The sequence below is a fragment of the Aegilops tauschii genome, chromosome 7 (assembly GCF_002575655.3).
Source record: "Aegilops tauschii subsp. strangulata cultivar AL8/78 chromosome 7, Aet v6.0, whole genome shotgun sequence".
NCBI lineage: Eukaryota > Viridiplantae > Streptophyta > Magnoliopsida > Poales > Poaceae > Aegilops > Aegilops tauschii.
Window position 1 is genome coordinate 67,354,698 of NC_053041.3, and position 24,314 is coordinate 67,379,011.

At 44.8% G+C, this 24,314-nt stretch overlaps 1 long non-coding RNA gene across 1 annotated transcript; it reads right to left on the reverse strand.

Moving 5' to 3' along the window:
* Window positions 1-22,986: 22,986 nt before the first annotated feature.
* On the reverse strand, window positions 22,987-24,314 carry LOC120968911 (uncharacterized). The gene is made up of 3 exons (XR_005763211.2): window positions 24,266-24,314; window positions 24,050-24,114; window positions 22,987-23,410 (listed from the first exon to the last, which is right to left on the reverse strand). It is a non-coding gene; the product is annotated as an uncharacterized lncRNA (long non-coding RNA).

Below are 24,314 nucleotides of genomic sequence, written 5' to 3' on the forward strand. Positions count from 1 at the left end.
CTCCTCCGTGCACACGGCGCCCTCTTCCTATCCGTCAGCCTCGCCGCCATCCCATCCGGCCTCGTCTCCATGGAGGAAGAGGCGGGCTGCTGCCTCCTCCGGCCGCGCGCCGCCGTTCGCCGTGGCTGCCATCTAAGGGTGGGGGAGGTCGGCCTGCAGGTCTTGTCCCACTCGCTGGATCTGACGAGAGATGGTCTTGTGCAGAAGGGTGTGGAGAGTTCGAGAGGAGAGAGCTAGCTGAATGAGGACTGAGCTGAGTGGGTAGCAGGCTGGCAGAGCTGGTTCGTTGTTCGGTCAGACGGTGGCGTCGACGCTTCGGTTTGTGCGTTGGAGGGACGGGCGCTTCACACGTTCGTCCAGAAGAAAAGAAAATCAGATAAGCGCTCGTGCGTTGCAAGCCCAGTCGCTTACACCGGTGCTTTCCCCTAAATTAATTTTCTTTTTAACGCAAGCGCCCAAATAAGCGCCCGTGCATTGGAGATGCCCTAAGGCCTTCTTTTTGGGTTAAGTACTGAACTGGAGGCCTCTCACTGGTGGCCAGATCGATTGGGTAGAGCGGAAGCTTTCTCTTTCCTTTCTTCCTCTCGCATGCATGTGCCACGTCGAGGGCTTGTTCGTTACATGATTTGCCCTTTTTTTGTGTGTGTGACAAAGACACACACATGCATGCACCTTCCCGTTGCCTATGGTTTAAGCAATTGGTCGGCATTGGGCGGAAAGGTTTTGCATTTTTATCTTTACATACTCACTATTTCATTGCACAATTCCAAAGTCACCATGTTCTGTTATGTAGTTGTACCGTTACAAATTATTCGCGGAGGAGTTTGAATTTGTCACCGAATTCGAAACTTCCCGCACATGTAGGATATATGCACGTGAGTCATTGTGCTGCTGGCAGCCGCACACTCTAGTGGTTGCACGGTTGCGCCTCCCTTTCTTCGTGCGGTTTATGCGAAACCTCAAAAGCAGCCGCAGATTCCCAATTCTCCATGGGTGGAAACATATTCTGTGAGTGCAAGTGCCCGGTGAGAAGTGATTCCGAGGTCAGATCGCCGATGGATGGATGGATGGATGCTTGCTCGATCGTGTGTGCGGGATCATCAGTGTGTTTCAGACGAGATGCCATCCCCGCAAAAGCAAAAGCGCAAAGCGCAGAGGATGAGATACGAGGCGGTCGGCGATCGGTCGGCCGTTCGGAGGATTTTGTCGTCGTCGCCGCGTGCGGATTGGCTATGTACGGAGACGGGCGGCAAAGTCAAGCATGTGGAAACTTGTGTATGCATGCTGTTGAGTATATGTATTTAGCACGTGTATTCTTGTACTCCAAGTCTTCCTCCTTGTGTATAGTTGAGGATATGACTGCCCTATGTACTATATATACATGTGCATATGCACCCAATCAATACATTGAGAGTTGCAACCTATTCCTCTACACATGCACCTCGGTCGGAAAAGCAGTGGAGAGGGAAAATGGTAAAGCGTTTGCTTGCGAGCTGGCTTCCTTCGTTGGTTTTCCACAAGTGTTATCCTCAGCCTTTTTTTTTTTGGAGTTGAAGCTTGCCTTTTTCATTTGAACAAAAGTTACCCGCGTGATATTGTTGATCAATGGTACGTGTCATCCATGCATGAAGATAAAACAAAAGCAATCATACGCTAAGAGTTTGGATGTACCTAGCCAGTTTCTCTGTGTTAACTACGTACGTGGAACGTGATTTGGAACACGCTTAGCCATGTTAATTTTATACTCGGAAGAGCTGTGTCCGTTCAATGAACTCAATCGCCAAAGTGATTAGCAACTAGAAGATCGGCCTCTTCTGACCTAAAATGTAGCAATATCCAGATAAGATCGGGACAGAGTAAACAAATGCGGCCTCTACGTCACTCGCTCGCAAATTGCCTTCGATGACAGTGGAGAACAGCTTACACTGATGAGGATCTGACTTCTATATATTAGCATATATATAGAAATGGCTAAACATGTTGTGTTTGGTCACTTGGTGGAAAATGACATTCTTTCATTGAGAATATGATACTCCCAAAGTTTCTTGGTAAAATAATAATTTTATCTTTTGAAACCCATGCATGCATATAGAAATGCCCGTAACAACGACGTGCGCGCGCGGGGCCGACTCGACATTGACTGGGAACACAGCAGTGTCATGCATTTGGCGGACACGTAAACCACAGCATGTGAGTAAGCTAATCGCACTTTGTCACTTACTGTTTATGATAGACACTGCCCATCCATCCGTCTTCCCTCCGTTGCAGCATGGCCGTTCGTCGCCAGACCTACGACGTGTACAATCATGCACGGGGGAGGGTGTACGTTGAATGGGAGCGGCTACAGATCAATCGACTGACTCAACAAAGTGGTCAATCGATTGTTAAACAAAGAAAAAAGATTGCAACCTAAAAGAAAACTGACTGATCCAAAACTATGGTCAGTCAGTCAGCCCAACAGAAAGAAAAGCTCAGTACTCTCTGTTTATTTCTTCTATTGTCTCTTTAGCCCAGAAAGAAAACGGGCCTGAACCCGCTAAGCTAAAGATCCAGTTAACGTACAGCTCACTAGGTCTTCCCCCTTGCCTCCTCTTTTTTCTTTCTCGACACCCACACAGCCGCCACCATGGGAGGAGAAAAAAAGCTCAGATCTCTTGTTGCCTTCTGATGTTTCTGACCAACTTCTCCAGACGATTCTTGCTGGCAACTACCTTCTCCTTCGTCCACCAAACCAACAGCAGCAGATCTGCTAGAAAAATGGATAATCCTCAATTTCATACCCAGATCACAGATTGCATATTCTTTTTGATCTATGAAAAAAACAGGGAGAAATGCATATTCATGCAATGGGGAAAAATAAGAAGGGATGCTCACTGCCTGAAGAACAAGATGGACAACAAAATTTGCACTTCCATCATACAAAATTTGCGCACATTTTACAACAGCAAGACTGATATTAACCATTTTGTTAACGTAATTTAGTGTTTACTGGAGGTAGATACATTAATTTGTAAAAAAGCATTTAACCTACATGGATTACAGGGTAGCTGATTGAATTCATAATCTTTTACCTTCATAAAACTTGCACCCTCAAACTACTAGACTTGCACACACTTTATAAAGAGAGAAAAAATGATATACAATCTAAAAACTAAACTTGCATGCTTAAAATTCTAAAATTGCACATTCATCACAGTAAATTTGCGCACATTTCACGACAACAAAACTGATATTGCAGGACGTATATATATGAACGTAGCAACACTCAATTCACAAAAAATATAACTACAACAAAGAAAACTAATCCACAAAAAATCAAAATTTACAAAAAAAGAACTTGCATCATCATCATACTATACTTGCGCACACTTTATCAGAGCGAAAAATTCAAAAAACCGTTGAAACAAAAATGATACTACGAAAAAATGGAAACTACTGTAAGAAAGAACCCAATACTAAATTTAGATGTGTACAAAATGATACCCTAGTTTGAGATTAACTGCATGTATAAACATTGATATCCTAGTTTGAGGTGAACTGCAAATTTCATAAACCCCTTAATTATACCCTGTCTCACTAGAAACAGATCATAAAAATGGATACAAAAAGATATCTACTGAATTTGCAACGTAACTCAGTCAAACTAAGAATTATAACTAAATCACAAACTTAAACTGTCGTGGAATTGTCACGGCAGATCTCCTAGTGTGAGGACTTAGTCGTGAGGCCAACGCATCTATGTGGTAGCTTGAGAGGGGTTGATCGGGACGAGAGACGCAACACACAAGACAAGAATTTAGACAGCTTTGGGCCCCGGGAAACATCATCCGGTAAAAGCCCTACATGCTGTTTGTGGCTAGGTCTCATTATGCTCATGAGTGAGTCGCCGGGTTGGCCGACTCTTTGTGTCTAGCCCTAAAGATTGTGGAGTCCTACAAGTTGAATACTAGTCCGGGTCTTACTTCCTCGTAAAGGAAACATTCGTCATCCCTTTCTTATTAAGCTGGCCCATCATAAACGTGAGCCGGCCTTCTGGGCCTTGGGCCTTGTCTTCTATCTGACCCGCCATCGGGGCCATCCATGAGTCGTCAGTCCCCCGGCCCCAAACTGAGAATTTGGTCTACTCCAAACTGAGAATTTAAAGATTTTCTCCCCCATATATACATATCACCTGTAGCCCCCAAGTCTTAAGAGGAGAACATAGCGATAACTTAAGACTTGCTTCAATATAAGTGTTGCAACCTTGAAGAAATCCGAGTTATTCATCTCAATCATTAGTCACAAACTGAATATTCCACATATGTAGCCCCCAAGTGCCGGGTTTCATGCTCGCAACAACCTGGGACTTGTAATTGCCTTATGCTCATAAAAACTTCAACCAGTGTAGCCCCCAAGGGCCGGGTCATTAGCAACGTGTAGCCCCCAAGGGCTGGCTCAGTAGAAGATAATATTGAGCTGGGACTTTATAAATACTTTATTGAAAATAACACCATATAATATAATCCCCATCATGGGGCTTGAACCCATGTCCACGAGGTTAAGAGCTTTGTGCTTTACCAATTGAGTAGTGGATCCTTCAATAATATATGAAAATTTGAGTACCTTGAATTTTTTGACAGGAGCAATTGGTAACCCCCAAGGGCCGGCTCATTTAGAATGTGATGAGTCGGGTCTTCAATAAGTTGAGCAAAAAATGACTTTGCATTAGCCCCCCAAGTGCCATGGTACATGCTGGCAGTAACATGGGACTTGCATATTCGATGTTATATCAATTTGAATAATGTAGCCCCCAAGTGCCAGGTCGTAAGCCTGCAGCGACTCGGGACTATTCCTTCCATTGTAGAATAATCATATCCATTGATAAAATAATATCCATTGCGCCAAAGCGACTTTGAATACCTCATCTGTTGATAAGTAAATAAGGAGTTTAAATACCCGGCGGCTCTTGGCCGATGGCGATTTAATACGCCTCCATTGTAAGCCGGAATTTTTAGAACCCGGCGGCTTATAGCCTTGGAGAAAATCCAGAACGGATAATCATTTTGAAGCATCAATTTTAATGATGAGCTTGAACTTAAGCATTTGTATAAGTCACAGTTTTGCAAATCCTGCACAGAGTTTAAACAACATACGCCCTGGCGACTTAATATCAAAAGCCAGGGCGGGTAACCACCCAAATGTAGTCTTATCCTGCACACAAGTATATCGCAAGATCCCTTGGCGGTTTACTGCAAGGCGGGTCATAATATCTCACATATAACCACTGTGATATTGAATTTGTACTGCCGGTTTACATGACCTGTGCAGTAAGGGCGATAACCCAATCCTTAGAAGCCAATGTTTCCACATAGATGATGATTGTCATAAGCTGGCGATTTATCATCAAAAATCAAACCGGGTTAAATAGAAACCACTCATATACACTTCAGATATGATCAAAAGAACTTCAAATAAAATCCAAAAAATTGTTTGCAAAAAGAGACTTCAAAAATTTTGAGGCTTCTGATTCGAATATGATCAGAAAACCGTCCCAAAGGGGTTAAGCTAAGATTCGAATACGATCATATAACCCCCAGTGGCTTTGGCGTTGCCGAACAAGAGGGTACCGACAGCTATGTTCTCTTTGGTTCGAATACGACCTATGTTTGAACAGGAAGCCCCCAAATGACCTTGAGAGTTGTTTAATGACGCTGATTCGAATACGATCCACGTCGGTTCTCAAAAGGGGTTGAGCTATGATTCGAATACGATCAAGAAGCCCCCTAGTGAGCTCGGCAGTGTGCCGATCAAGAGGGTACCGACAGCTATGTTCTCTTTGGTTCGAATATGACCTATGTTTGAACAGGAAGCCCCCTAGTGATCATGAGAGTATTTAACGACGCTGATTCGAATACGATCAGGGTCACACAAAAAGGGTTATTAAAGCAAGGTACCTATGTTTGGGTGGAGCTTTGTAATAGACTCCTTTTTGGTCCCTTTAATTTTTCCTGAGAACTCGAACTTTGCGAGAGATCAATTTTTTTGAACCGGAAAAACCGGATATTGAGAGTTTCAAAGCTTTGTGATAGACAAATTTACCTTGAACCGGATGTGAGAGCTTCAAAATCTTGTGGCAGATAAATTTCCCTTGAACCGGATTTTAAACCAGATATTAAGAGCTTCAGTGCTTCTCTTGAGCCGGATCTAAACCTGAATCCTTCTTTTTAAGCCGGAAATTTTCTGACGGCCTTTAAACTTTTCACCATTATGGCGGTAGCCTCCGGGACCGAATTATTTTTTCCCTCCAATGACCCGGATTTCTTGAATGCATTGAAACCGACCAATGCTGCCGAGTTATATCATTTTAGCCCCCGAGTCTCAAGATGACTCGAGGAGTTGGCTTTGAGATTCTCCATATTGACCATAACATAAGGTGTATATCATTGGTGTTGATAACACGATGTAAATCCATATAAGGTTGAGGTGACTGCGGCGGGTTATAAAGGATCCCATATGAGCCGTGTCAGCAACTCGGCCAATGGTTCCTTCCAACTGGATGTTTTGAAGTTAACCAAACCGTAGTGGCGGCGACTTGTGCGCCTGCCCATTGAGCCGTCCAGTGCAGACGGCGGCTGATAACACATGATAATTTTCCTCCAAGTTGTTGGAAGAAAACCGGGCTTCCCAAGCAGTGACTTGCTCATATTCAATAATCAGCTCACGCAGACAGGTGTGGCCCGGTATGTTGATATAGACCAGACCGCGAGAGACAGACGGTAAAGACGACCACAGTATTAAAGGTGGCACAGACAGATGAGTAGGCCGCAGCATTGTAAGCCGTTGAGGACGGGCGAGTCAATCGCAGGCGCAGTAAACCGCGCAGGCGGGTGAGCCAGCCGCGTCGTGTTGATGTGGGCTGGGCGCAGAGGCCGTGGCTTGCATAGATATTCGTTGATCATTATGGCGGGTCAGATGCTAGTGCATGATGTCCATGACATGACCATAGCTCTTGCAGTGAACAATTGTCCTGATACGTCAGGCTAGTAGTTATCCTCCTCGTTGTAAGCCGGTGTGGACGCGTGAACCGGCCGCGAAAGCGGATGGGCGAGCCGTCTGTGGCGTTGTAAGCCGGTGCGGACGGGAGTCGGCCGTGGCGTGGTAAACGGCCCGGACGTAGGCAAATCGGCCATGGGCATGGGCAATAAGTCAATCGTGTGTGTTGATGTAGCGGGGGCGGCCCCTTTGCGCAGAACGAGCATCGGTGCAAAAAAGAATATTCGCTCACGTCCCTTTTGCAATACCTTTTTATAACGAATAATAATCCTGCAAAAAAATACCATAGACCAAGTAATTGTTTTTTGATGAAAATAATATGTGTTAAGAAAAATAAACTTGGATGGATATCACCTGATTTGTTCGGATAACGGATGACCCGTTAACACGGCAGAGGCGTCTCAACGCAGTTTGGCGGCTTAAGATGGCCTGCGACTAGTGAAACGGCAGGTTCGCGTTGGAACGGCCATCGGCCGTAGTTGTTGCGGTGCATCAACAGAGGCCGTGTCCCCGTTCGTTTCCGGGTCACGGTCAGTTTGGTTGACTCCCGTCCGAACCCTTGTCGTGGTCTCCTTCCCTTCTCAGATTGATGATAATTTGGCAGCAGTGTAGATGTATTGTCCACGTACATCAGCTTTGGCAATAGTGAACCAGTCTTGCCCTTCACGTGAGGCAATAATTGGCCAGGGAACTCGTGCCTTTGTAGGTTTGCCTCTCCTTGCAGCAAAACAGGTATTTAAAAAGTGCACAACTCGGTCTTTACGCCAGGGAGTAGTACTCCATCTAGTCCGATTGGATAATTGTGCCTTCGACTAGAAAAATCCCAACACAAAACGCCTTGGTTTTGTCTGCCGCCGCCGCAGTGAATTTTCTTTGGACTTGTGCATATACACAGCCATACGTAGTTGAATGAGCCTAGCAGATGATCAGGCGTTTATGTTTATACAAACGCCAAGAGGTGATAAATAATGTACGCCACAAAGCGGCACCACAGCGCACAGCGGAGGCTGATTTTCTTCGGCGGCTTATGGTGACGCACGGATGCAACCTTAATTGTTCTTGAACCCTAAATCTCATAGATCTTGAATCTGGGCTAGTGATTTGCAAAGTTGATGTAAATCCCTCCAAACTGGTTCATCCGAAGGATTACAAGCTTCTCGATACCTGGGAGAGATCCCTCCAAGAACTCAAACCATCATGCGCGAGTCCCACGGTGGGCGTCAACTGTCGTGGAATTGTCACGGCAGATGTCCTAGTGTGAGGACTTAGTCGTGAGGCCAACACATCTATGTGGTAGCTTGAGAGGGGTTGATCGGGACGAGAGACGCAACACACAAGACAAGAATTTAGACAGCTTTGGGCCCCGGGAAACATCATCCGGTAAAAGCCCTACATGCTGTTTGTGGCTAGGTCTCATTATGCTCATGAGTGAGTCGCCGGGTTGGCCGGCTCTTTGTGTCTAGCCCTAAAGATTGTTTCTTCTTGCTCGTCCCTCTTGGGGAGCCCTGCCCCTCCTTATATAAGTTAGAGGGGCGGGTTACATGTGGAGTCCTAGTAAGACTAGGACTAGTCTATCTTTTCTTACAAGTTGAATACAAGTCCGGGTCTTACTTCCTCGTAAAGGAAACATTCGTCATCCCTTTCTTATTAAGCTGGCCCATCATAAACGTGAGCCGGCCTTCTGGGCCTTGGGCCTTGTCTTCTATCTGACCCGCCATCGGGGCCATCCATGAGTCGTCAGGCTCGTGAGTCGTCAGTCCCCCGGCGGGTCATCGGTGAAGCGCCAAGTCCGGCCGGGTCATACCGCAGGGTATATCCCCGACATAAACCATAAAAAAAATAAAAATAAAAATAACATCATCATGTAACTAAATCTTGCACGCTATTAACAACAGCAAGCAAATCATGAACTGTGTGAAAAAAGTTTTACTGCAAGTAGACACATTGATTTGTACAAAAAGGCATTTAACCTACATGGATTACAGGGCACCTAAGTGAATTCACAAAAATAACTACAGCAACGAAACTAATCCATAAAATTCAACATTTACAAAAATAAAACTCGTATCCTCAAAATACTAGACTTGCACACACTTTATAAGAGAAAAAAATGATATACAAATCCAAAACTAAACTTGCATGATCAAAGTACTAATATTGCACTTTCATGATACTAAACTTGCGCATGTTTTCCAACAGCAAAAGACTGGTATTAACCTTTTCAATAACGTAATTTAGTTTTTACTGGAGGTAGATACATTAATTTGTATAAAAGGCATTTGACCTACATGGATTACAGGGGAGCTAAGTGAATTCACGATTATAACTACTGCAACAAAACTAATCCATAAAATTCAGAATTTACAAGTAAAACTTGCACCCTCAAGATAAATAGACTTGCACGTACTTTATAAAAGCAAAAATTCATGTAGAATCCAATACTACACTTGCATGCTCATCATACTAAAATTGCACATTCATCATAGTAAACTTGCGCACATTTTACAACAGTAAAGACTAATATTAACCTTGTACAAAAGGGTAGATATATTGATTTAACAAACAAGGATTACAAGATAGATAACTCAAGGGTTATTCACATTAGTCCCGGTTCAGTTACGAACCGGGACTAATGTGAGCATTGGTCCCGGTTCGTGCGGCCAGGGGCCTGCCGGGCCTCGTGGGGCATTGGTCCCGGTTTGTCCGGCCCCTTTGGTCCCGATTGGTGGGACAAACCGGGACCATTGGGCCTCGCTCCTGGCCCACCACCGTTGGTCCCGGTTGGTGGCTTGAACCGGGACCAGAGGCTCACCCTTTAGTCCCGGTTCATACCACAAACCGGGACTAAAGGGCTGGTCCTAGTTGCGGTCAGTGTTTAGTCCCACCTCGCCAACCGAAGGGCGCTCACACCAGTTTATAAGCCCGTCCCTCTCTGACTTGTTGAGCTCCTCTCAAAGTGAAAATAGATGCCCTTATACAGGGAATTTGACCTAAATTCACAGTAAATTTCTTTAAATTTCATAGAAATTTATTATGAATTTAGGTTGAATTTTCTCTATAGTCGCATCTATGTTCATTTTTCTATAGTAAATAAAATAAATAAACCTTAATAAAATAAATAAAAATAAATAAACCTTAATAAAATAAACTATAGTAACTAAAATAAAAACCTTAATAAATTAAATAAAAATAGCAGCAGTAAAATAAATAAAAATAGCAGCAGTAAAATAAATAAAAATAAAATAATTAAAGTAAAATACATAAGTAATTAGAAATAAAATAAATAAGTTTTTTGTTGTAAGTAGAAACAAACAAAATAAATAAAGCAAAATAGAAAAAAATTATGCCACCTACTGGGCCACCATGGCCTGAATACGACTAGAAACCCATCCATGGGCCAGGATTCAGGCCCGCAGAAGGCCCAGTAGGCCCCACAGGCAAAGAGAACGGTTAGGCCCGAAAGCCTGCAGTTGAGAGGAGCTCGAGAGGGTGGGCACAACAGCGCTTATAAACCACTCTCGAGCTCTCTCAACTAGCGAGGTGGGACTAAACTTTTGACGCGGGGCAACACAAGGCCTTTGGTCCCGGTTGGTGCCACCAACCGGGACTAAAGGGGGCATTGGTCCCGGTTCGTGGCACCAACCGGGACCAAAGGCCTTTAGTCCCGGTTGGTGCCACGAACCGGGACCAATGAGTTCCCTATATATACCTCATCGCCACAGTAGAGCACTCCACAGTGCTCTGTTTTTTCTGGCCGGCGAGGGGAGGGCATTTGGGTGCTCTAACTCACCTCCTATGCACATGAGGTGTTCGATGAAATGTCTGAGCCACACTAGTTAATCTTTCTCCTCTCGAAACTCGACCTCCGAGCTCCATTTTCCCCGAACTTTGTCTAGGTTTAGCGGTCCGTCACGTCCCGTCCCCGTCTTCACCGCCGTCCATCGCCCGCGTCGATCTCGTCGCCAGCACCACCGTGGTGAGCCTCTTGTTCTTATCTTCTTTCTGAAAGAAAAAAAATTCTTACTTTAGATAGATACTTGTCTAATTTTGTTACTTTTATTATTCCTTCTTATTACATAGTGCGATGGTTTTGGTATCCGCCCCCGTCGGCCCTCGTCCTGTCTATGATTCGGATGTGGTATATATTATCTTTTTATAACTATTTGGTTCATTTATTTTTTATGACAAATATGCCGACCAACGTGACATAGATTTTATTTATCTAGGAGGTGGTTGAACCGGAAATTCTAACCGACCCTATTGTCGAGAGGTTAAATTTAGTTGAAGAAGAAAACAATTACTTGAAGGAAAAAAATAAAAAAAATTGAGGAGGAGAAGATGATATTGGAGTTGCATGTTGCGGATGTCGTTGATGATCACAAGATCAAGATGGATGCAATGCGCTTGAAGATTAGAAAGATTAGAAAATATGCCATTCATACCGAGGCTTGGTATCATTATGCCGTTGGATCAATTGTTACCTTGGTTGCGATTATGATCGCATTTGTTTTCGCATTGAAATGTTTTACATAGTTTCAACGTATGGTTTAATTAATTAGATGCTCTGGAGAGCTATATATATGGTGTTAGATGAGAACTATGTATGTACTTTGGTTTTAATGTGATGATGAACTTCTATTAATTTGGTCACTTAATTATCTATTCATGATGTTCTGTAATGGTTTTTGACACACTTAATTATATAATGCACGCAGATGAACCGGCAATGGATGTACGGTGACAGACACACCTCCGAGTACATTAAGGGCGTGCATGACTTTCTCGAAGTGGCTAAGGCAAACAAGCAGAATGGTTTTATGTGTTGTCCATGCACTATATGTGGGAATACGAAGTCTTACTCTGACCGGAAAATCCTTCACACCCACCTGCTTTACAAGGGTTTCATGCCACACTATAATGTTTGGACGAGGCACGGAGAAATAGGGGTTATGATGGAAGACGGCAAAGAAGAAGAGGACGATGAAAACTATGTGTCCCCTGAATACGGTGATGCTGCAACGGGGGAAGCTGCTGAAGATCAAGAGGAACCAGACGATGTGCCCAATGATGCTGCAAGGGGGAAGCTGCTGAAGATCAAGAGGAACCAGTACCCGATGATGATGATCTCCGCCGGGTCATTGTCGATGCAAGGACGCAATGCGAAAGTCAAAAGGAGAAGCCGAAGTTCGATCGCAACGTTAGAGGATCACAAAAAAGGGTTGTACCCCAATTGCGAGGATGGCAACACAAAGCTCGGTACCGTACTGGAATTGCTGCAGTGGAAGGCAGAGAATGCTGTGCCTGACAAAGGATTTGAGAAGCTATTGAAAATATTGAAGAACAAGCTTCCAAATGATAACGAATTGCCCGACAGTACATACGCAGCAAAGAAGGTCGTATGCCCTCTAGGATTGGAGGTGCAGAAGATACATGCATGCCCTAATGACTGCATCCTCTACCGCGGTGCGTACAAGGATCTGAACGCATGCCCGGTATGCGGTGCATTGCGGTATAAGATCAGACGAGATGACCCTGGTGACGTTGACGGCGAGCCCCCCAGGAAGAGGGTTCCTGCGAAGGTGATGTGGTATGCTCCTATAATACCATGGTTGAAACGTCTTTTCAGAAACGAAGAGCATGCCAAGTTGATGCGATGGCACAGTGAGGACCGTAAGAAAGACGGGAAGTTGAGAGCACCCGCTGACGGGTCGCAGTGGAGAAAAATCGAGAGAAAGTACTGGGCTGAGTTTGCAGCTGACCCAAGGAACGTATGGTTTGGTTTAAGCGCGGATGGCATTAATACTTTTGGGGAGCAGAGCAGCAATCACAGCACCTGGCCCGTGACTCTATGTATCTATAACCTTCCTCCTTGGATGTGCATGAAGCGGAAGTTCATTATGATGCCAGTTCTCATCCAAGGCCTTAAGCAACCCGGCAACGACATTGATGTGTACCTAAGGCCATTAGTTGAAGAACTTTTACAGCTGTGGAATGAAAACGGTGTACGTACGTGGGATGAGCACAAACAAGAGGAATTTAACCTGCACGCGTTGCTGTTTGTAACCATCAACAATTGGCCCGCTCTCAATAACCTTTCAGGACATACAGACAAGGGATACCACGCATGCACGCACTGTTTAGATGACACTGAAAGTATATACCTGGACAAATGCAGGAAGAATGTGTACCTGGGCCATCGTCGATTTCTTTCGACCAACCATCAATGTCGAAAGAAAGGCAAGCATTTCAAAGGCGAGGCAGATCACTGGAAGAAGCACACCATGCGTACCGGTGATCACGTACTTGCTATGGTCAATGATTTACACGTAATCTTTGGAAAGGGTCCCGACGGACTAGCTGTTCCGAATGACGCTGAGGGACACGCACCCATGTGGAAGAAGAAATCTATTTTGGGACCTACCCTACTAGAAAGAGCTAGAGGTCCGCTCTTCAATCGACGTGATGCACGTGACGAAGAACCTTTGCGTGAACCTGCTAGGATTCTTGGGCGTGTATGGGAAGACAAAAGATACACCTGAGGCACGGGAGGACCTACAACGGTTGCACAAAAAGACGGCATGCCTCCGAAGCAGTATGAAGGTCCTGCCAGCTACGCTCTTACGAAAGAAGAGAAAGAAATCTTCTTTGAATGCCTGCTCAGTATGAAGGTCCCGATTGGCTTCTCGTCGAATATAAAGGGAATAATAAATATGCCAGAGAAAAATTTCCAGAACCTAAAGTCTCATGACTGCCACGTGATTATGACGCAACCGCTTCCGGTTGCATTGAGGGGGCTTCTACCGGAAAACGTCTGATTAGCCATTGTGAAGCTATGTGCATTCCTCAATGCAATCTCTCAGAAGGTGATCGATCCAGAAATCATACCAAGGCTATGGAGTGATGTGGCGCAATGTCTTGTCAGTTTCGAGCTGGTGTTCCCACCATCCTTCTTCAATATCATGACGCACGTCCTAGTTCATCTAGTCGACGAGATTGTCATTCTGGGGCCTCTATTTCTACACAATATGTTCCCCTTTGAGAGGTTCATGGGAGTCCTAAAGAAATATGTCCGTAACCGCGCTAGGCCAGAAGGAAGCATCTCCATGGGCCATCAAACAGAGGATGTCATTGGGTTTTGTGTTGACTTCATTCCTGGCCTTAAGAAGATAGGTCTCCCTAAATTGCGGTATGAGGGGAGACTTACTGGAAAAGGCACGCTTGGAGGGGGGGACTCAATAATATGCAGGGACGGATATTCTTGGTCTGAAGCACACTACACAGTTCTACAGAACTCTACCTTGGTGACCCCGTATGTCGATGAACACAAGAACAGTCTGCGCTCCAAACACCCGGAGCAGTGTGACGACTGGATTACATGTGAACACATCTGGACTTTCAGTAGTTGGTTGGAAACACGTCTCAGAGGTGACACCGTTGTTTGTGATGAGTTGTACTCGTTGTCCAGGGGACCATCTTCGACTGTATTGACTTACAAAGGATACGAGATAAATGAGAATACATTTTACACGACCGCCCAAGATCAAAAGAGCACCAACCAAAACAGCGGTGTCTGCTTTGATGCAGCAACCGAGAGGGGAAAGGACACATATTATGGTTACATAATGGACATATGGGAACTTGACTACGGACATGATTTTAAGGTCCCTTTGTTTAAGTGCAAATGGGTCAATCTCTCAGGAGGCGGGGTACAGGTAGACCCACAGTACGGAATGACAACAGTGGATCTGAACAATCTTGGGTACACTGACGAACCGTTCGTCCTAGCCAATGATGTGGCACAGGTTATCTATGTGAAGGACATGTCTACCAGACCGAGGAAAAGAAAAGATAAGGAAGCGAATACATCATACGATGAGCCAAAGCGGCACATAGTTCTTTCAGGAAAAGGGACATTGTGGGAGTGGAGGGCAAGACAGACATGTCTGAAGATTATGAAAAGTTTCATAAAATTCCTCCCTTCAAAGTCAAGGCTGACCCAAGCATCCTGATAAACGATGAAGATTATCCATGGTTACGACGCAATGAGCAAATGACACAAGCGAAGAAAAAGTGAAGACTTTCTCCCGCAACTATTATGATGATACCATGCCAACTTTGTAATAGACGAGTATGATACCATTGTCCGTTTTGTACAAGAAGTGCATCTAGTTTTTGCCGTAACCCTCTCAACTTTCTTGCACATGCTATGTGGATGAAATGATGATACCATGCCAACTTTCAACCTTTTCAGAGTTCATTTGAAATGCTTTTCAATTTTAGGGTCTTATAGCTCAAAATAATTAGTAAATACATGAAAAATAACAAATGAAGTCAGAAAGGGTTGAAAATTGATGAGATGTGGCTTTGAATGGTGCATTTTGAACACACAAAAAGTCAGGAGTTCAAATAAGTTTTAAAAAATGAAATCCCTTTGTAATAGACGAGGTTCCGTATGAAATCCTGATACTTCGAAAGAGATTGTCCGTTTTGTACACGAAGTGCATCCAGTTTTTGCCGTAATCCTCTCAACTTTCTTGCACATGCTATGTGGATGAAATGATGATACCATGCCAACTTTCAACCTTTTCAGAGTTCATTTGAAATGCTTTTCAATTTTAGGGTCTTATAGCTCAAAATAATTAGTAAATGCATGAAAAATAACAAATGAAGTCAGAAAGGGTGGAAAATTGATGATGTGGCTTTGAATGGTGCATTTTGAACACACAAAAAATCTGGAGTTCAAATAAGTTCAAAAAAATGAAATCCCTTTGTAACTGATGAGTTTTCGTTCGAAACCCTGATACTTCGGAAGAGATTGTCCATTTTGTACACAAAGTGCATCCAGTTTTTGCCGTAACCCTCTCAACTTTTTAGCACATGCTATGTGGGTGAAATGATGAAACCATGCCAACTTTCAACCTATTCAGAGTTATTTGTAGTGCTTTTCAATTTAAGGGTCATTTATAGCTCATGAACTAATAGCAAAAAGAATGAACTGAAAATAATCAATTAAAATATGCTGTTATGATCAACTAAAACAAAACTATAATATTCTTCAATAGCCAAAAGAATCAACTAAAAAGCTTTTATAAAACTCCAATAGCAAAAGGAATTTTCATAAAGAATGTTTTTGTTAGAAACTTTAATAGCAAAAAGCATTATCATAAAGATTTTTTTTAGAAACTAAAATAACAAAATCTGTTTTTGAATAGAATCATAAAACACAGTAATATTAAATAGCAGGAAAAAGAATCACTCCAAAATCTATTTTTATAGTAAAGTTAATCACAAACTAGTGATTCACACAAATTTCAAAGAATTCAAATTTAAACTATTCAAATTTGAAAACTAATGGCACTAACAGAAAGTTTATAATTTTTTTGACCTAAAAGCAAAAAGAATTAAAAAATAAAGCAATTAACAAAAGAAAATAAATAAAACAAAAAACAAAACAAAAAAACTGGAAAAAAACTGCCACCTATTGGGCCACCACGGCCTGAATACGACTAGAAACCCAACCTGGGCCAGGATTCAGGCCCGCAGAAGGCCCAATAGGTCCACAGACAGCATAGTGTGAGATTAGGCCCATAAGCCTGTATTTGAGAGGAGCTCGAGAGGGCAGCCGCAGCGGGGCTTATAAACCACTCCGAGCCCCTCTCAACTAGCAAGGTGGGACTAAACTTTTGGCCGCGACGCGGGCAACAAGAGGCCTTTGGTCCCGGTTGGTGCCACCAACCGGGACTAAAGGGGGTGCATTGGTACCGGTTCGGGAGACCAACCGGGACCAATGCACCCCCTTTAGTCCTGGTTGGTGCCACCAACCGGGACCAAAGGCCGCCGCTTCCCGCCCTTTGGGCTGCTGAAAAGAGGCCTTTGGTCCCGGTTGGTGGCACCAACCGGGACTAATGCCCACCTTTAGTCCCGGTTGGTGCCACGAATCGGGGCTAAAGGCTTTGCTATATAAGTTCACACTTAGGAAATTTTCACTCTCACCTAGCAGTTGCCGCCCCGACGACGCCGACGCCGCCAGGCTGCCCCGACACCGCCCGCCGCCCCGACGCCGCCAGGCTGCCCCGACGCCGCCCGCCGCCCCCGCCGTCGCCGTCGCCGTTGCCCGTGCCCGTCGTCGCCCTCACCGTTTCCCGCGCCCTCGCCATCACCCGCGCCCCTGCCCTGACGCGCGCCGCCCCGGCCCGTCCCCGTCGTCGCCGTCGCCCTGCCCCGCCCTTCGCCGCCGTCGCCCCCTACCCCGAGCGCGCGCCCACTGCCCCGTCACCATCCTCGCCGCCGACCCCGCGGTCCTCCTCACCTTGGTCCGGCCGGCGCCCTCCCTAGCATTTTTTCTTTTTTTTTCATATATATGCTTGTTTTTTTATATATATGATGATATATATGCTTGTTATCATAATTGTTTTTGTTCATATATATATATATATGTAATGATTTTTTTATAGAATATGATGTTTTTTATAGATGATCACATATATGATGTATGCATGGATGTGGATGAAATATGATGTTTTTTTGTTCATAGAACATGATGAAATATGAACAATGCATTAGGCAAAACCTTTACTTTTTTCGAAATTTTCTATTTGAACATTTTTTTATGAATGAGAGGAAAAAGGAAAATAAGAAGAGGAAGAAAGGAGAAGAAGAGGAGAGGAAGAAGAGGAGAAATAAATAAGAAGAGGAAAAAAAGAAAAAGAAGAGGAGAAGAAGAAAGGAATAAAAGAGAAGAAGAAAAAATAGAAAAAATTCTATTTTTTCTTCTTCTCTCCTCTATTCCTTTCTTCTTCTCCTCTTTTTTCTCTTCTTTTTTTTCTTCGATCTTCTCCTCTATTCCTTTTCTTCTTCTCCTCTTTTTATTTCTTCTTTGTTTTCTTATGTTTTATCGGGTCTGTCGTCGTCGATATACCCCTCTCCCGATAACTTCAACACGAGGGGGGGGGTCGATATACCCCCTCCCCGATAATATTATTTTCCCATACGTATGTCGTCGTTGTCGATATTACCCCCTCCCGATAACTTCAACACGTGGGGGGGGGTCGATATACCCCCTCCCCGATAACATTATTTTCCCATGTATGTATGTCGTCGTTGTCGATATATATAACTCCCTCCCAGATAACTTCGACATGATGGACGGTCGATATTTATACCCCCTCTCGACCGTGATAACTTATACCACGGGAGCACCCCCCGGCCCTCTCGCTCGACCAAAACTCTCGAGGACACCCAAACCCTAGAAAAAAATGATGTCGGTCTCCTACCCCCTCCCGCCGCGCCCCTACCCTTGAAGCGTTGCCGAGGCCACCCCAAACCCGGAATAAGCTAGGTCTACGTTTGCACTAATATATCCACCTGCTGTCATGTTTGTGTAATAATTGCCATGTTGTAATATTTGCAGAAACAATGGAGCACGGACGAGACGAGCAAGCAGAAGAGGTGTTGGGGGACATAATCTTAGCCGGAGGTGATATCTTGTCGTATCTTAACGACAATGATGGTCTGGAAGAACAGGGTGAAGAAGCAGGCTACGGTGATCGAAGAGTGGAGGAGGAAAGACATGATTATGATGGCTCCGGTGACCCAATGCTGGTGCAAGAAGGAGCCCGTGGTGACGGCTCCGGTGACCGAACAGAGTCCGGCCAGGTAAATATATTAGTTAAGCCTGTGCTGACTAGCTAATTGATGCATTCATTGTTTTGGTATGTACACATATTAATTAACACTCGTCTTTCTTCTTTTTTCTAGCCCTCCGGATCGAGCACAACTTCGGTAAAGAGATGAGGCCCGAAGAGAAAGTTGCGCTCGGATGAAAGGTTTGAGATCACAGCAATCGCACGCGATGGCCAACCGATTGAACCCATCCGGACAAAGGATGCATTTGCTGCTCAGTGCGGGGTTCTAGTTAGGGACAAGATCCCGATCAGCATCCACCAATGGTATAAGCCTAAGAAGGAAGACCCTGAGGTGTCTTGTGTCAATGATATGCAGAAAGATGATCTTTGGACTGAGCTGAAGGCAAATTTCACCCTACCGCCAGAGGAGGATCCGGAGAAGCCAGTTAAAGAGCAATTAATCAAGTCTCATGCTCTTAAGAAGATGGCAGACCTATTCAGGAGGTGGAAGAATGAGCTGAAAATGTTTGTCGACAAAGAAGAGACACCAGAATTCATCGGCCGGTATGAGAAGATCAGAGATCATTGGCCCGCATTTGTGGCCCACAAGACATCGGAAAAGAGTAAGAAGATGTCAGCGACAAACAAGATGAATGCTGCGTAGAAGAAGCTTCACCATCGCACGGGGTCAGGTGGCTACCTCAAAGCCCGGCCTAAGTGGGCCAAGGCTGAGAATGATCTTCTTGAAAAAGGGATCGACCCACAGACAATGAACTGGACAGACCGTTGCCGGACTTGGTTCTTCGGGGCTGGCGGAATCTTGGACCCTCTATCAGGGAGGTGCGTTTGGACGAACGAGCTTTTGAGAATACCAGTCAAGAAGATTCAGCAATATATCAATGCAGTGCAGGAAGGGACGTTCGTTCCAGACAAAGAGAACGACGAGCTCACAATGGCCCTCGGGAATCCTGAGCACCCTGGACGGACACGAGGCACGCCAGGCTCCGTTCCGTGGAAGGCTGGTTTTCCGGACGCAGGCGGTTACAAAAGCCAGGAGAGGAGGAAAAAAATGGAGCAGACCCAAATTCAGAAGCTGCACGAAAGGGTTCAAGCGCTAGAGGAATGAAACGGCAATCGACATGCCAAAACTACCCCTGAAGCTACCCCGCCATCTCAGCGGAGAAGCAGCGTGGCTTCCACCGAGCTGCTTCAGCCGGAGCATGTCTTGACGGCTCCTGCTAGCTACCCCGTGGATGCTATCACGGAGTCTCAACATTGCCACCTTATGGCGGAATGGCAGAACTTCAAAGTCAAGGCGGCTGTTGGCTCTGTTCTACCTCCTGAACCCGGCGCAACCTACCACTGCCGGCCGATTCCAAAAGGATATGCTAGGGTGATGGTGGATGAAATAACGGAGGGATTTGAGGACCTCCAGCTTGACCACCCTACCGGTGAAGGGAGACTCAGCTGGGTTTAGCTCTGAAGACTCCGTGCCTATGGTGGAAGGAGCTCATTGACCTTCCGAACTGGACGCCTCCGGCGAGTAAGGGCACTCCGCCGCTGCCTCCTCCTCCAGCGAGTGATCAGGGCACTCAGCCTCCTTCTCCGACGCGTGGCGGCACTCCGCCTCCTCCTCCGCCTCCTCCTCCGGCGAGTGGTTAGGGCACTCAGCCTCCTTCTCCGGCGCGTGGCGGCACTCCGCCTCCTTCTCCGCCTGCGTCGGCGTGTCAGAGCAGCCAGCCTCCTCCTTCTCCGCCACGTCAGCAAGGGCGGAAGAGACCCACCGCCGCTCCGGCTGCTCCGGCGCGTCGTAGTCCTTCTCCTCCGCCTCGTAAGCAAGGAAAGAAGACAGCCGCAACCGCTCCGTCTGCTCTGCCGGCGTCTAGCAGTACAGCTGCCAGAGGCGGGAGGCAATACAGATTCGGTCCTTCTCTGAAGACTCCAGAGAAGTTACCATACGAGAGGGACCGAGGAGGAGAACGCGAAGATTGTGCAAGCCGAAGTGAAGAACTTCTTTGAAGGGGTGAAAGCAAAGAAACATCCACCTCCGAAGGAGAAGATAGATCCGGTGAAAGCGAAGCGCACTCTGGATGCCCTGACAAAACCACCAAAGTCTCCGCCGAAAGGCAACTATGAGCGCATTATTGCAAAGACATTTGTCGAAGCGGAGCGGTCGGGAAGTACTGTCAGTGATCAAAGGTTAAAAGAACGACGAGCTGGGAAAAAAATTGCCCACCTCGGCGAACAAGCGAACCAATCGTGCCCCCCGCTCAAGGTGTCTAAAGACATCGTCGCTGCAGATCCGAGGATGGTGGCCGGTTATAGCAATCTTGGAGATTACCTGCCCGCCGATGTACATTATGAAATCATGGAGGTGGACGAACACAAATACCATTACGGGAAGCCTCTCGTTAAAGATGAAAGATCTCTAACAACGATGATGCGAAGATTACATGATTGGTACAAAAACCTGCAGAGAGTCTGATGGGATGAATACTTCGACGCTGAGAGTTAAACCGGAGCATGACCTCGTTGGAATTGAACTGCTGAATGTTCCATTTGAGGAGTTCTTCTAGTTTTTCAATCAAAAGGCCCTCGATAAATCAACGATCACTTGCTACTGTCTGTAAGTAGTACTACTTCTGTCATTAAGTCTCTCTATATAGGTCAGCTCTTTCATTGCATGTATTTATAATTATCCTCACTATATTATGCAGATTGAAGATCGCTGAATTGAAGAAAAGACAAATCGGTGATATTGGGTTCATTAACACAAATCTCATAGATGCATATACGGTTGAAAAACATGCCAAAGAAGCCGAGGCCAACTTGCTACGATCGTTGGTATTAAATCAAAACAAAGATATAATATTCTTTCCTTACAACTTCAAGTGAGTGTTACTGTCTTGTGCATATTCGGTTTCCCTTATTAGTCCAGGTTATGGTAATGTAATTGATGACTTATGCATGCATGCGCAGCTTCCACTATATTCTCCTAGAGATTAAGCTTGAGCAGGGAGTAGTAACCGTCATAGACTCGAGACGAAAAGATCCTCAGGATTATGCGGACATGACTCAAATGCTCGAGAAGTAAGTTAAATCGATCATTATCCACCATATCAGCAACTTTGTTCATTTCCTGATATCAAGTAATTGTTTTCTTTGTCTGGCAGGGTTTGGAGAAAATTCACCACAAAAGCTCCGGGACTGCCGAAGAAGCTGCAATTTAGACACCCGAAAGTAAGTACTATAGTAGCATGTTCCGCACATCTCCTAGTGATTCAAGCGCTAGTTTCATCAATACCATTTAGCATGCTTGCTTATCAGTTAGATTGACCTCTATTTCTTGTAAAGTGGTTGTGGCAGGAACAAGGGAATGATTTCTGTAGATACTACGTTTGCGAGTCTATCCGCCACACGACCTGTGAGCGGGGCTACTCTGACGAACTATATGAAGTGCGTAAGCAATAATATTCACAATTTTATTTTATTACCATCATTTGTGTCGAGTTTCATTTATTCATATATATATGTATTGACCCCCTTCTTCAAATTAGATGTTTCGGATGCGGGATGAACTCCTAGCAGAAGATCGTATGCGAGCAATTCAAGAGGAATTGGCGGCATTCTTCCTTGACCACGTGATCGCTGAAAACGGAGAATACTATGTGGACCCTGTGTTCTTACAATTTAATTAGGAGATTATATTGTAAGAGATAATTATTGTATTTATGTAGCCGGTAGTGTCAGATAGATATACGAGAACTTGTTGTTCGACCAATCTCTCGGAGAAGGAGAGGTGGTCGATATCACTTCTCTCTGTATGCATATGTTCATGACGATCTTCTGTTTCCTTCATTTGCTTACTAGCTAGCGTGTCTAGTCCTCTCCATACGTATATAGTACGTAGCGTCGACCAAGCACGGAGATAAGAGAGGACACTTCTCTCTATTAATTAGCTAGCTAACACAATATATGAAACACCTAAATTAACCCCCCAAAACCCCCCAACCCCACCCCCTTTCAAAAAAAAACAAGACCCCCAGCCCCTGAAATGCTGACGCGTGGATGCCTATTGGTCCCGGTTGGTGACACCAACCGGGACAAAAGGCCCTGCCTATTGGTCCCGGTTGGTGGCACCAACCGGGACCAAAGGCCCCCCTGCCTGGGCTGGCAGCAGCGGCCACGTGGAGGACCTTCTGTCCCGGTTCGTGTAAGAACCGGGACTAAAGGGTTAGGGCTTTAGTAACGACCCTTTAGTCCCGGTTCGAAAACCGGGACAAAAGGACCTTACAAACCGGGGTAAAAGCCCCTTTTCCTACTAGTGTCAATCAACAATTATAACTACAGCAAACAGAACTACATATATTGGTTGATTGAACCCACATTGATTGGTGATACTAAACTTGCAAACACTAAACAACAGGAAAGATTCATACAAAGAGCCTTGGTTAAAAAAGATTTAAACTACATGAGATACACAATACCTATAATTAAACTCAAAGGTGAATCATACTGAATCTTGCACACAATGTACAACAGCAAAGAAGTTTCATACAAGAAATCCTTGAATAACATGCACACAAAAATTCACCCCATAGAAAGTACATATATTTGAAGAACATTAATACAACTCACCATCCTCCCGAAGCAAGCATCATCAACTACAACATCGAAAACCTCTGGGACTTCATGAGCTTCCACAACTGGTAAGCACGGAGCACCCGGACAACGGCAAACAGGGCAAACCATACCTACATAAAAAAAATCAAATTTGACTAGATACTAAACATACACACACTGAAAAAAAAACATTTGCTCGAACCTAGAAATAGACTACCAAAACCTAAAACCTACAAAGTAACTACCAAACCTAAACATATAAAAATCTGAAGAAAATCAAGAATGAGCAAGAAGCACACTACGTAAAATATATTTAGAATGACAATATAAAAAAAGATTGGATCTTTAAGTACATACAAGACTTAGTTAACATAATCTCTTCAAACCCTAAAACCAAAACACCACACATCTAACAATCCTACCCATGCTACTTGCACTACAACCAAAGGAATTATCATGATAACCCTAATCAGAACAAAATACTGGAACAAATCTGAACACTACAAAAAGACCTACCAGAAGCATCATAAACTACTCCCAAATAACGCAAACACGATTTCAATAATCAGATCTGAAAAAAATCAGGAAGCCTAGGTAAACCATGATAAAATAAGAACCCTAGAAGACTACTCTAACTAGCAAGAAACAAAAGCAGAAGAAGTGTAAAAGAACAGCAAGCAGATCTGACAACAAACTTCTCGAACCCTAGAGGACAAATCTTTCTACCAACGAAAGCAGTACAATAACAAGAGTCAACAAAAGACATTTACCTGAAACAACGGATGAGATCCAGCAAAGCTAATCCCTCTGCCAAGAGAGCCCGGATTGGCAAAACCTGCAAAGAAAAAGAGCATGAGTAAAGCACCTAGGTATAAAATCAGATTAAGAAACATCAGCACATCAAGCAGATCAAACAAAAGCAGAGGGAGAATTAAACTCAGAACAAGCAGACCACGGGGGAGAGGAAGAGGAGAAGCTTCACGAACCCTAGCGGAGGCAAGGAAGAGGAGAAGACAGAACGGAAGAGCGACTGAG